At 37.5% G+C, this 12,031-nt stretch overlaps 1 non-coding gene across 1 annotated transcript; it reads right to left on the bottom strand.

The window, feature by feature from the left end:
• Positions 1-4,022: 4,022 nt before the first annotated feature.
• On the bottom strand, positions 4,023-4,156 carry LOC129399476 (small nucleolar RNA SNORA36 family). Its single transcript, XR_008627112.1, has one exon. It is a non-coding gene; the product is annotated as a small nucleolar RNA SNORA36 family (small nucleolar RNA).
• Positions 4,157-12,031: the final 7,875 nt, after the last annotated feature.

The following is a 12,031-nucleotide window of genomic DNA, read 5'->3' as shown; positions in this document are numbered from 1 at the left end:
TTGCACTTGTGGTTCCCTTGATACATTTTATAAATTCATAAATTAACAACTTTTTACATGCTGGTTGGCCATACTTCTTTATAGTATATATGTCTTCAGCTATCTCCCCATTTTTTAGTTTTGTTTTGTTTATAACAAAGGAGCTTGTTTTGGAATTGTGTGAGTGATTTATTTATATTGATTTATGTCACATGCATCGTTTGAAAATATTTTTTCCCATTCTGTAGGTTGGCTTTTTATTTCATCTATAGTTTCTCTTAAAATGAAGGAAACTTTTAGTTTGATGTAGTCCTACTCATTTAGTTTGTTTTTCAATTTTATTTTATTTTTATAAAGTAGTTCACATTATTTGGTTACATTTCATATTAGAACACAAATCCCACCACCATTATACCTTCCCACAACCATATTTTGGATATTTCCATCCCGTATCCCAACCCCTGCCCCAAGCAAAACAGAAATGGTTTATTTTGTATTGTTTATTATGAACAAACCTCTGAAAATGCTCCAAAAACTTTCTTTAGAGGAGAGTGTATGAATATTGTTGTATTTTGCCCAGGGGCCATTAAGCCCTTCTGTAAGAGATCACTAACATTTTGTTAAAGGTTTGTCTTGTGTGCTTTTAGATAGATGGATAGATAGATAGATAGATAGATAGATAGATAGATAGATAGATAGATAGATAGACAGACAGATAGATGTCTGTAAAAGTATATTTCCCTCTAAGATGGGTTGCCTTCTACTTTTTAACCCCACCAAATATGGTATGCTACTTTTGGAGTGATGTGAGGTATGAGATGTCCAGGAGAAAGTTCACTCATGGGTGAGGCTCTGCCCAAGTGTGTGGAGAATGGCCATGAGCGTGGTGGCGGTTGAGTTCTCGAGGTTTTCGGCTGCCAGGGTTGGGTCCTTGAGGTGGGGGCGAGGGGGCCTCACCTGCTCCCCTCTGGGGTGCCTTGAATGAAACTGCCTGGTGCGAGGTCCAGTGGCATGGCTATAGCGAGTCATTGTATGCTCTCTTCTGAGAGAAGGATAATAAATCTCTACTCAGTTAATTTTGCTTCACTTGTCAATGGATTGAAATAATGACACCACTTTATCCAATTTGAGTTAACTTCTGTGTTTTGTATGAAGTAATAATCTAATTTATTTCTATCTTTATTTTTATTTTATTGTTTTTTCCAATAACTTGTTTACTAGCACCTTTTGTTGAAAAGGCTTTGTTTTGTTCACACTAAGTTTCTGGTTACTTTTAACAAATTAACTTTCCATGTATCTGAGGACTTATTTCTGGGCTTTCAGTTTATACCATTGGCCTAGGAATCTGCCATCATGTATTGATACACAACATCTATTATTAGTTCCCTGTCTCCATAAAAGCAATAATTTTTTTTAAAAAATGATATAAGTACCACATGCTAACCAATTGTGCACTATGACAAAGATAGTTAGAAATGATTGGTCTGGACAAGAACTGAGTGCTGAAAGGAAGTAAAGGGACAAACCTTTACCTAGTGATAACCTCTCAGTACCTGTAGTGCAAAATATAATGGTGAAGGAGGGGAGGACAGAAAGAGAAAGAAAAGTGCTGGGGTGTGGAGAGGAGCAACTGGGGACATTGGTGGTGGGAAATGTACACTGGTGGTGAGACAGGGGTTGGAAGATTGTATGACTAAAGCCCAATCACAAACAGCTTTGTAACTGTATTTGAATCTCATGGTGATTCAATAATTTTTTTAAAAAAAGAAAAAAATGATGAATAGACCATAAACAGGACTGTGAATTAGGGAAACCTCCAAAGCCACCTTGTTGAACTTCATGCATAACACATATGAAGTTTATACTTAGAAAATTTCCTTTAAGCGGAGGATCTTATAAAAGGAGAGCTTACATTAAATGGACAAAACAGGGCACCTGTGACATATCAAAACTAACTTTTGACTGTGAAAAAATGAAAAAGAATGGGACCCCTAACTGAACAGCTAAAATAAAATGCATTTTAAATGGTTCCTCTAGTTGAAGGAGGAAATTGAAGACAAAATTATAATATGATTTCTTTCAAAGAATATAAATTGGGCGCAGAGAGATAGTACAGAGATTAAGGTACTTGCCTTGCAGCCAGCTGGCCAACCCAGGTCAGTCCCCAGCACCACATACGATCCTCTGAGTACCACCAGGGATTATCTCTGAGAACATCAGGGTGTGGCCCAGAAATCAAAATCACTGTCACTGTCACCGTCATCCCATTGTTCATTGATTTGCTCAAGTGGGCACCAGTAATGTCTCCATCATGAGACTTGTTTTTACTGTTTTTGGCATATCGAATATGCCAGGCTCTGCCAGACGGGTGAGATACTCTTGGTAGCTTGCCAGGCTCTCTGAGAGGGGCAGAGGAATAGAACCTGGGTCGTCCACATGCAAGGCAAATGCCATACCCTCTGTCTGTGCTATCGCTCCAGTCCAGAAATCAAAATAAGAAGGAAAAAAAAGTCTTTTTTGGAAGAATAATTTGGTCATGGGATGTCATAAAATTAGCAAAAATATTCATGTATCCAGAAAGGTCACAGTAACAACAAACATACCCTGTACCTGGTCCATACACTGCCTTGGTTAAAATTTTGGAACCAAGAGATCAAAGGATTAGCCAAAAAACTCTGGAAACTATCCTATTTTTTTCCCTTTCTCATATTGTAAACTAAGATTGTAAACTCTTTGGATCTTATAGAACTATGAACACAAGTTAATTTAGCCATGTCTTAATTACTAAAATTTTATATTTTAAAATATTTTAAATTAACAAGCATTAGAGTTTGAATAATAGGGAGTATCTCAAGCCAACCTCTTTGTTCTCAAGGTACATACCTTATCATCTATGTCTTTTGTGATTTTTATAAGAACAAAATCATGGAATAAACAAATTGATTCTATTCTTATTGCCAGTTCTTGAGGATTACCTACGTTTTCTCCAAAGAACTTAACTGTTATTAAGTAGACAGTTAAGTGGAATAAGATTCAAAACTCAACTAAAACTTTAGGACTAAGTTGACATTTTTCTAAATACAAACTTAAAGAGAAATTTCTAAGCAGAGCAAAGAGAACTATTTAAAATTAAGTCAGGGGCCGGAGGGATAGCACAGCGGGTAGGGCGTTTGCCTTGCACGCGGCCGACCCAGGTTCGATCCCCGGCATCCCATATGGTCCCCCAAGCTCTGCCAGGAGTAATTCCTGAGTGCAAAGCCAGGAGTAACCCCTGAGCATCGCTGGGTGTGACCCAAAAAGCAAAAAAAAATAAAAAATAAAAAAATAAAAATAAAATTAAGTCAATGATTAATTTGTTATTTGCAAATGTTGGTCATACTAGCATTATTATTATTTTTAAGGTACCGTAATTTACTATACTGTGAATTGTAGAGTTTCATACACAAAACAGTCAGCACCATGCCCTTGAGTGTGTCTTCCATTTCCCTCTACTATTGACCCACGATACGGCAATCCTTCTTTGCCCACACCCCACACCCACGATGAATGTCCTTCTATAGATACCTCTCTGGTTTTGTTGCCTTTAAGCATTTGCTACCATTGTTTTTCAGAAATTGTTATAAATGGCTAAAACTTTAATGAATACAATGATCTTGTTGTCTGTACTTATATGTATGTTTGTGTGAAATCCTTTTATTTTAATTGCCCTTTGGGTTGTATAATTTAAAAAGAATTTCTGGTGTTGTAATCAACACAAATATGCTAATGCAACCTGGAATAATTTTAGTAAGCAAAAATATAGTCTTAATGTTGTGGTTTAATTTAAACATGCATGCCTTTTAGAGTGATAAAATTCAGTATAATGCTTGTATTCTACCCGTGTTTACTAATCAGAGTAAACTCAGTAAAATAATTGACCTCACAAGGATATTCTGTGGCTAATATGACATCACCAGATACAAAATAAAGTTTTTGTACTAATTCTCTTACTACCAAGTAATGTTGATAATTGAAATCAAACTTATTTTATTTTGTTTACTTATTTTTACAGGCCAGGAGGGAAATGAACAGAGAAATATCTTCTGCTCAATGATCTCTCCCAGCCCATAACTTACTGTCCCAAAGTTTAATTGCAAGTGCAGGGAAGCAGCCCTGAACTAGGCTCAACACTTTGGTTTCAAACTTATTTTAAAGATAAAATGTTAAAATACATGCTAGAAAGAAATCTCTAGCAAATGCAGTCTCTCAGAGATTTTTTTTCATAAATTAAAACTTTTAAATTATGCTAAGTTAACTATTGGGGACTGGAGCGATAGCACAGCAGATAGGGCGTTTGCCTTGCACACAGCCAACCTGGGTTCGATTCCTCTCAGAGAGCCCAACAAGTTACCAAGAGTATCCAGCCTTCATGGCAGAGCCTGGCAAGATGCCCATGGCGTATTCAATATGCCAAAAACAGTAGCACATGTCTCACAATAGAGATGTTACTGGTGCCCGCTTGAACAAATCAGCAAACAATGGAATGACAGTGCTACAGTGTTGATATTAGATGCCTCTATATTACCTCAAGAGAGTATGTTTAAATGCAGAGTATTTTACTTCTAGAACCAATTCTTCAACCAGTCTTATTCATCACTTATTCATTTGAAGAACCACAATATTTCAAGGATTTTATTTGCTTTTTCTGGGGTAAATATATGAAACTTAGTATTTAAGTACAAGTTAGTTTATCTTTTATTTCCTAATTATTGTAGATAAGGCTTTTTGCATCAGTAATTGGTTGTACTAGTACATTAGTCTCCTGTTCAAATTTAATGACTGCCTGATACAGGATAAGCTTATTTTGTTTTTCTTTTAATAAAAACTAATAGATCAGCCTAAAGCAGATATTATATCTTACTGTCAGTATGAAAAAGGTGACAACAAAAGTCTCTCAAAATGTAATTGTTGAATTAAAATGAATTCAAAGTATATATGTTTTCCATATAGAGAGACCATACGTACTTCACTGTGAATTTATCATGCCTAGCAAATTCTGCTGAGTTTCTAACCAAAGGGAAAAATTTTTTAATACAATTTAGATACAGGTGGACTGGAATGATAGCACAGCGGGTAGGATGTTTGCCTTGCACGCTGCCGACCTGGGTTCGATTCCTCAGTCCCTTTCGGAGAACCCGACAAGCTACCGAGAGTATCTCATCCCCACAGCAGAGTCTGGCGAGCTACCCATGATGTATTTGATATGCTAAAAACAGCAACAAGTCTCACAATGGAGACGTTACTGGTGCCCGCTCGAGCAAATGGATGAGCGATGGGATGACAGTGCTTCGACAGTGCAGATACAGTTATGTTTAGCAGAGATCTTTTTGGTCAGCCATAAATATAAAAATTGAACTAAAATCTGTTTGTTAATAGGATCAGGAAAGATGCCCAACTATTGAACAGGAGTTAAAAATAGAGGCAACTTAAAATAAATAAATAAATAAACAAACAAACAAACAAACAAAAGTAGACTATAGACAAACATGATGGCCACTCAATACCTCTATTGCAAACTACAACATCCAACAGGAGAGAGAACAAAAGGAAATGCCCTGCCAAAGAGGCAGGGTGGGTTGGTGGGGGTTGGGGTCGGGGTGGTGGGAGGGATACTGGGACCATAGGTGGAGGAGAATGGGCACTGGTGAAGGGATGTACACGATCACTGTATGACTGAAATGCAAACATGAAAGTTCATAAGTTTGTAACTGTACCTCACGGTGATTTACTAATAAAAAATTTAAAAATAATTAATTAAAAAAAATAGAGGCAACTTTATTTGTCCTCCTAGTTCATCATCAGTATGTAACTGACAAGTCTGATGACTTCTTTACTTTTGGGGTGAGTTATGTTATTATGAATAGCTAGCTGTGAGACTAATTGTGACCCCAGAATCTAAACCCACGAGGAATATCTCATATAAATACTTCGTAACTTTCTATCGAAAAGCTTAAAGTAACATTTTCATTTTTTAAAAAATAGCCATGAGTATCACATTGAAGTCTTTTATAAATGATCTACTTTTGTTTTTCTTGGATATAGGAAGGTATTGAAAATGAAAGTTTGGATCTGAAATAAGTTCTTCTAGAAATATCCTGGGCTTTTTAATAAGCAAAGCATTTTCCTGTATAATAAAAGTGTCAAATTCTTTGTGTCCTCTATAATGTTATTATTACTATTTTTAGTTTTAGTGTAAAAGCCTATAAAAGTATAAAAATATTAATATGATATTTTCTCAGAGTTTTTACCTGTACAAATCCCCTTTCCTCCCAAATAGCAGCTTGTGCATGCACTACAAGAAAGGCTTATTTTCAATTAGCATATTTGTATCTTTTTAAAAAGAATTTTTTTTACATTTGTAGAGCTCTGCTTAAAGAAATAAGTTAAGTTTTTGAACTAAAGTATTTGGGAGCTGTAAGAGCATTGCCTCTATTATTGTACTTAGGCTTACAACTCCATATCCTGCTTTCATTCATTTGAACAAAACTACTTCCATCAGTAAAGCACTCTACATGGTTTGGTCTTTAAATCAGGCCTACTAGAAAAACCTGTTCTATAATCTTAGAACAGGAATGGGTCAAAGTCTCCTCTGAATCCCTTTTTGGCAATACTGTTGCAGGGTTTAGAGTCTGGCGAGTTTTAAGGATTTCATCAGGGGACTACAATAGCAAAGCCTGGTGTTTAAATAGTCTTTCCCCTATCAACCATTGATGTTGCTTGACATTCAATACTCCTTGTATCAGTGAGGGGTTCCAACTTCAAGGGACTGACCTAAAGTTAATCATGTGGTCTCTTCTGCCTGAATTGCTGCTGAGCTATGACACACAGGCAGCTGGGCCACCCAGCAGCTACTGAGTCCAAATGTTAGGAAAAATAAGTTACTGAATGGGAAACCTTTCCAAGATTTTGAGTCAGAACTCCCATTTCTATACCTTGTTTTTTGCTACCAAAAAGTGAAATGCTTTTCTAAATTAGGGAGTCTGGCTGGTTTCTGGGACCTCTCCCAGATGAGTTTTTAGAATTTCAAATGCCTGTTGGTGTTCTCTAGTCCAATTTAGAGGCTCATATTCAGGTTCCTTTATATAGTTTCTTTTGCTGGTAGCTCAAACTCAGGGTCCAAATACCATAAAAAGCTGCCATACCCACGAATGTTTTGTTTTTCCTTGTTGTGAAGAGACTGGAATTTTAAATTAATCTCTATTCTATCAATATTTGAGTATTTGTATATAAAAGTAATAATACAAGCTATGTACTTTAATTTGTTTTTTGATAAATTTCAACTCTAGGATTGTACCGATAGTTGTGGCTTTGGGCTGTATTAAAATAAATACACCTTGATGGAAAGAAACTAACTTTTCTCAAGAGGTATCTGGTATCCTTTTCCCCCCATAAATTTTAGGGATAGTTTGTGTATATGTGTGTTTTTATATGATTTCTTTTCTTGGTTAAATTGTATTCAACACTTACATACTGAATGAGTACTCCTTATTCTAATTCTATTTCCCTAATTTTCTTAGCTAAAGCATTGCAAAATAGGTAGATATCTCTAAAACATGGAGGTAAGAGTGCCCAGAAATGATAAATTTCTTGATTATTAGGGTCATTTTATTCAAAGAGGAAGATAGATCATGAAGCTGGGTAAACAAATGAAGGAATCATTTCAATTCAGTGCAGCAAGTAGCCATTTCTGAAATTTGAATTAAAAAAAAATACTATAAGGATCCAGCACTATGGGAAGTAAGAGAATAATAACTAATTTGAAGTTCCTGTTAGGTTTCTTTACAGGTTAAATGAGAGGGTTTCCTAGGTATTGGCATAGTTTCCTTTTATTTTTTATTTATTTAAATACAGCCCAAAGCCACAACTATTGATATAATCCTAGAGCTGAAATTTATCAAATAACAAAAGTTTTTATTATTAAGATAAAAAATTAAATATTAAAATTCAATGTTAAATATTAAAATTGGTAAGTATGAAAAATAAAAATTTTATTTGAAAATCATTACATCTGTTGCCAGGGTTGTTTAGTCCTTGCATAAGAATTTATTAAACTGTTTTTTGCTACTTGAACTATCTTTGCTTTTGTTTGTTGCGTTTAGTTGGCTCCTATGTTATTTTCCAATTAATTTGGTGTGCTTCTACTTGAGTTTCAGTATTGAAGAATTAGGAGGTATCATGCACCTAAATATTGTGCACCTAAAAGGCCACAAAGTTTAGAGGCTTCAGGATCTATGTTCTGGGCCAAAAATTTGCCCCTGAGATTGCAGTGGGAGAATGGGAGAATTGTGTGGTTGCTATGCTATTTGAAAGTATGGGGACCCGGTGAGAGTGGCCTGCCTCCCCCCCCACAAAAAAAAAGACAAAATATCAGGCTTCTCAGCCTGGGCACTGGCACACCTAAAATTATTTGAAGTTTGGTGTTTCTGACAGAATCTTTGTGAAACAGTGGAGTTGAGACCTTGAACTGGCTGCTATGGTAGAGTGTGAGGGTGGCTACTGGGCCACTGGCAAGTGGGTCCTCAGCCTGGAGGCCTGGCCAGGATGCCCAGAGTTTTCAGTGGAGGGAGCCTGTGTTTCTGTGAATTTAGCTGCTTGGCGTGCATCTCTTGGGAGATATAATCGTAGATCTGTAGAGCAGCATCGGTGTCTGACTCAACACAACAGACACTATGGGAGTTGGGCATAGTTCTCAGGGCTTCCAAAGGATTGAGAGTGAGGAGAGGCTGCCTACCAGAGAAACCCCAGTGTTCTCAGCCTGGGCACTGAGACACCTGAAATCATTTGCAGTTTGGTATATCTGCATAGAATATTGTATGTTTCTATGACTCCAAGGGCTGAAGTCGAGCCCTTGGTGAGATTGCACTGGTGGCATTTGGTGTAGCTGCCAGGTCTGTGTCTACACAGGTACTTGGTCTTCAGTGGGGGCACCAGGTAACTAAAGCCATTTGCATTTTAGCATCTCTGTAGAGAATATTCATGATGTAGTATGACTGAGAGCCCTTGGCCCACCTTTCTCCCAAGGGTTTTCATGTGTGGGACCAGTATTTCCACATCTTTTAACTGCTTGGTGTGCACCTCATGGGAGATATAGTTGGGGATACCTAGAGTAGGTCTGCTGGGTGAATCAGCACGATAGCTGCCATGGGAGGTGGGCAAGCATTTCCAGGGTACATGGTTGCAGCTGTGAGAGGCACCCAAATTATTTTCCAACCATTTTTATTGAGGTGCCATGATTTATAACACTGTTGTTTATACTTTTTCATGCATATATCATTCTAAAATCAGAGTGCCTGCTTGCCTCCACCAGTGTCCTAAGGTTCCCTTCCAGCCACCCACCTCCCTTATAAGTTCAATTTACTAGACAAAATCTTCAGTTCTGGTGACTTTGGCCATTTGTTGTTCCCTTACTATATATCTTTGTATTCCTCATATGAGAGTGACCTTTATTTAAAAAGTGTATTGTGGGGGTGACGATGCTTACTCACATATAAATAAATAAAACTAACTACAAAGTCCACAAAGCAATAAATTAATGGTAGGTTGATAATTTTTTTTAAAATCTGTATTTTTATTAAAATAATGGTATGAATAATATATGCTGAAACATTTTCAAATTTACATGAAAGAGATAAATCCTACAACAAACAATTTAGTAAGAGTGAGAAGAGAATAAATGGTGGCTTTTTGATGAAAAAGTATGGCAAGCAACAGCTCATCCAGTCAATCCAGGTTAATAATCACAAGAGCCTGGCAAGCTACCTGTGGCATATTCGATATGCCAAAAACAGTAACAAGTCTCACAATGGAGACGTTAGTGGTGCCCACTTGAACAAATCGATGAACAATGGGATACAGTGCTACAGTGCTACAGGGTGAACTGTAGGCACTGCTAGCCTCCTACTGTGATCCACTAAGAGCAGTATAAACAGCTGGGGGTGGGGAGATGGAGAGATGGTACAGTGTGTAAGGAGTTTACCTTGCACATGGCCGACCTTGGTTTGATACTTGATACCCCAAATGACCCCAAAAGTTCTCTAGGAATAATCCAAGAGTACTGAGCCAGGAGTGAACCCAGAGAATCTCTAGGTGTGGCCAAAATGTAATAATAATAGTAACTGTTATTTGGATGCTATTATTGCCACTAATGGGCAGCTTAAATCCAGCAGTAAAGAAATATTGAATATATCACTTTGGGAGATCCTACAGATCATTTGTGAAATATTTGAATGATCCATGCTTTTAAAAACTGCCAGGGTGGGGGCAAGGAAGGAGGCGTAAAACAGTAGTATAGCAGGTAGGGTGTTTGCCTTGCATGCAACAGATTTGGGTTCCATCATTAGCATCCCACATGGTCTGCAGAGCCCTGTCAGGAGTGATTCCTAAACACAGAGCTAGGAGTAAGCCCTGATCACTTCAGGGTGTGGCCCCCAAACAAATAAAACCAAACAAAACTGCCCAACTACCAGATTCATGGAAAGTAAAACATGTGAACTTCATATTTGGGGCACCCCAGAGGGAGACAGTTGGGACCCCTCCACCCACCCAAACAGATCCCCAGCAACTGAAAACCTCCAGAACCCAATTGCCGCCATACTCACAGCTGATCTTCACAGGTTTATATGAGCCTCAGCAATCAAGGAACTTGTTGAAAAACTAATGCTATGTGGGTTTTGTGACTGAAATCTCCAGACTATCACATGGGCAATCTCCTCCCATCCCCCTGTTCTTCCAGGAGACTGGCACTCACCCACAAACTGCCTCTGTGCCCTATAAGCTCATTAATCAGCCATGATCCAGAGACTCACAAATAAATCTCAGAAGAGATCAACAAGCTACAGCAATGCTCCAGACACCAAAGTCACCATCCAGTTAAAAATTTATCTCCAACTGTATCATCTTAGATAACATTTTAGAATTCTTTAAGCATGCAACATCTCATATTATATACCACTGATGTACCAGGAGTAGCAAACATTGAGTAGGATGTAACGTAGAAGGCAACCAATCTCAATTTAAAAAGTATTAGTACAAAAGGCTCAACATGTAGCAACATGTTAGTAATCTCTTATACAAGGGTTCTATGCCTCCAAAGTGAGAGACAGCAATCTTCACACACCTTCTTCTAAGGAAACCATTTTGATCATTTTTAGAGAACTATTCATTTAAAAAAAATACAAAACAGGGCCTGGAGTGATAGCATAGTAGGTAAGGTGTTTGCCTTGTACTCAGCCAACCCGGTTTCTATTTCCAGCACCCATATGGTCCCCCGAGTACCGCCAGGAATAATTACCCCTGAGCATTGCTGTGTGTGACCCAAAGAGAAAGACCCTCTGGGGCAGGCAGAGGCGGTGGTCAGGAAAATTCAAAATAATGGTGGTGGGAAGGTATAATGGTGATGGGATTTATGTAGGAATATTTAATATAATAAATTTTTGTGAATAACCTTAAAAAATAAAATTAAATTTACAAAAAGAAATGTAAGGCATGATTGTGAGGTTTATTCTAAATAAAAAGGCTACAGAGTTCTGACTACTTAGGGCAGTGTGTATTGCTAGACTGGAACATATATAAAAGCAGGAAAAGAATAGCTGGGGAGTAAGTGAGTAAAATTTGAATAAGGCATATGAATTGAATAGTCCTTTTATTGGATTGAATTGCACTGTATATACAATGTTGAGTTATCTTCAATCTTTCTGAAAATTTTGCTCAACATGTTATAATTTGCCATAGTTATAGAATACTCAAGTTGAGACCACATCAATATTGCTAATAAGATAAGAGTAGCCATCGGTGTGTCTACAGTAAATGAAAACCATTTATTATTTGGAGGGTTATCTTTCATTTTGGCAGTTGCCACACCCAAACCTGCTTGGGAGGTTAAGGAGAACAGGGGATCAAATCCAGCACCCATAAGCAAAGCATGTACTCTAACCCTTTGAACTCTCTTCCAGGCTCTTACTAGCCATCTTGTGCTATATTGGAGTATGCCCTCTTGGGAAATACACTGAAGCTG

The sequence above is a fragment of the Sorex araneus genome, chromosome 11 (genome assembly GCF_027595985.1).
Source record: "Sorex araneus isolate mSorAra2 chromosome 11, mSorAra2.pri, whole genome shotgun sequence".
Taxonomy (NCBI): Eukaryota; Metazoa; Chordata; class Mammalia; order Eulipotyphla; family Soricidae; genus Sorex; species Sorex araneus.
The sequence above is the reverse complement of the archived record's forward strand: the minus strand, read 5'-3'. Positions and strand labels throughout refer to the sequence as shown.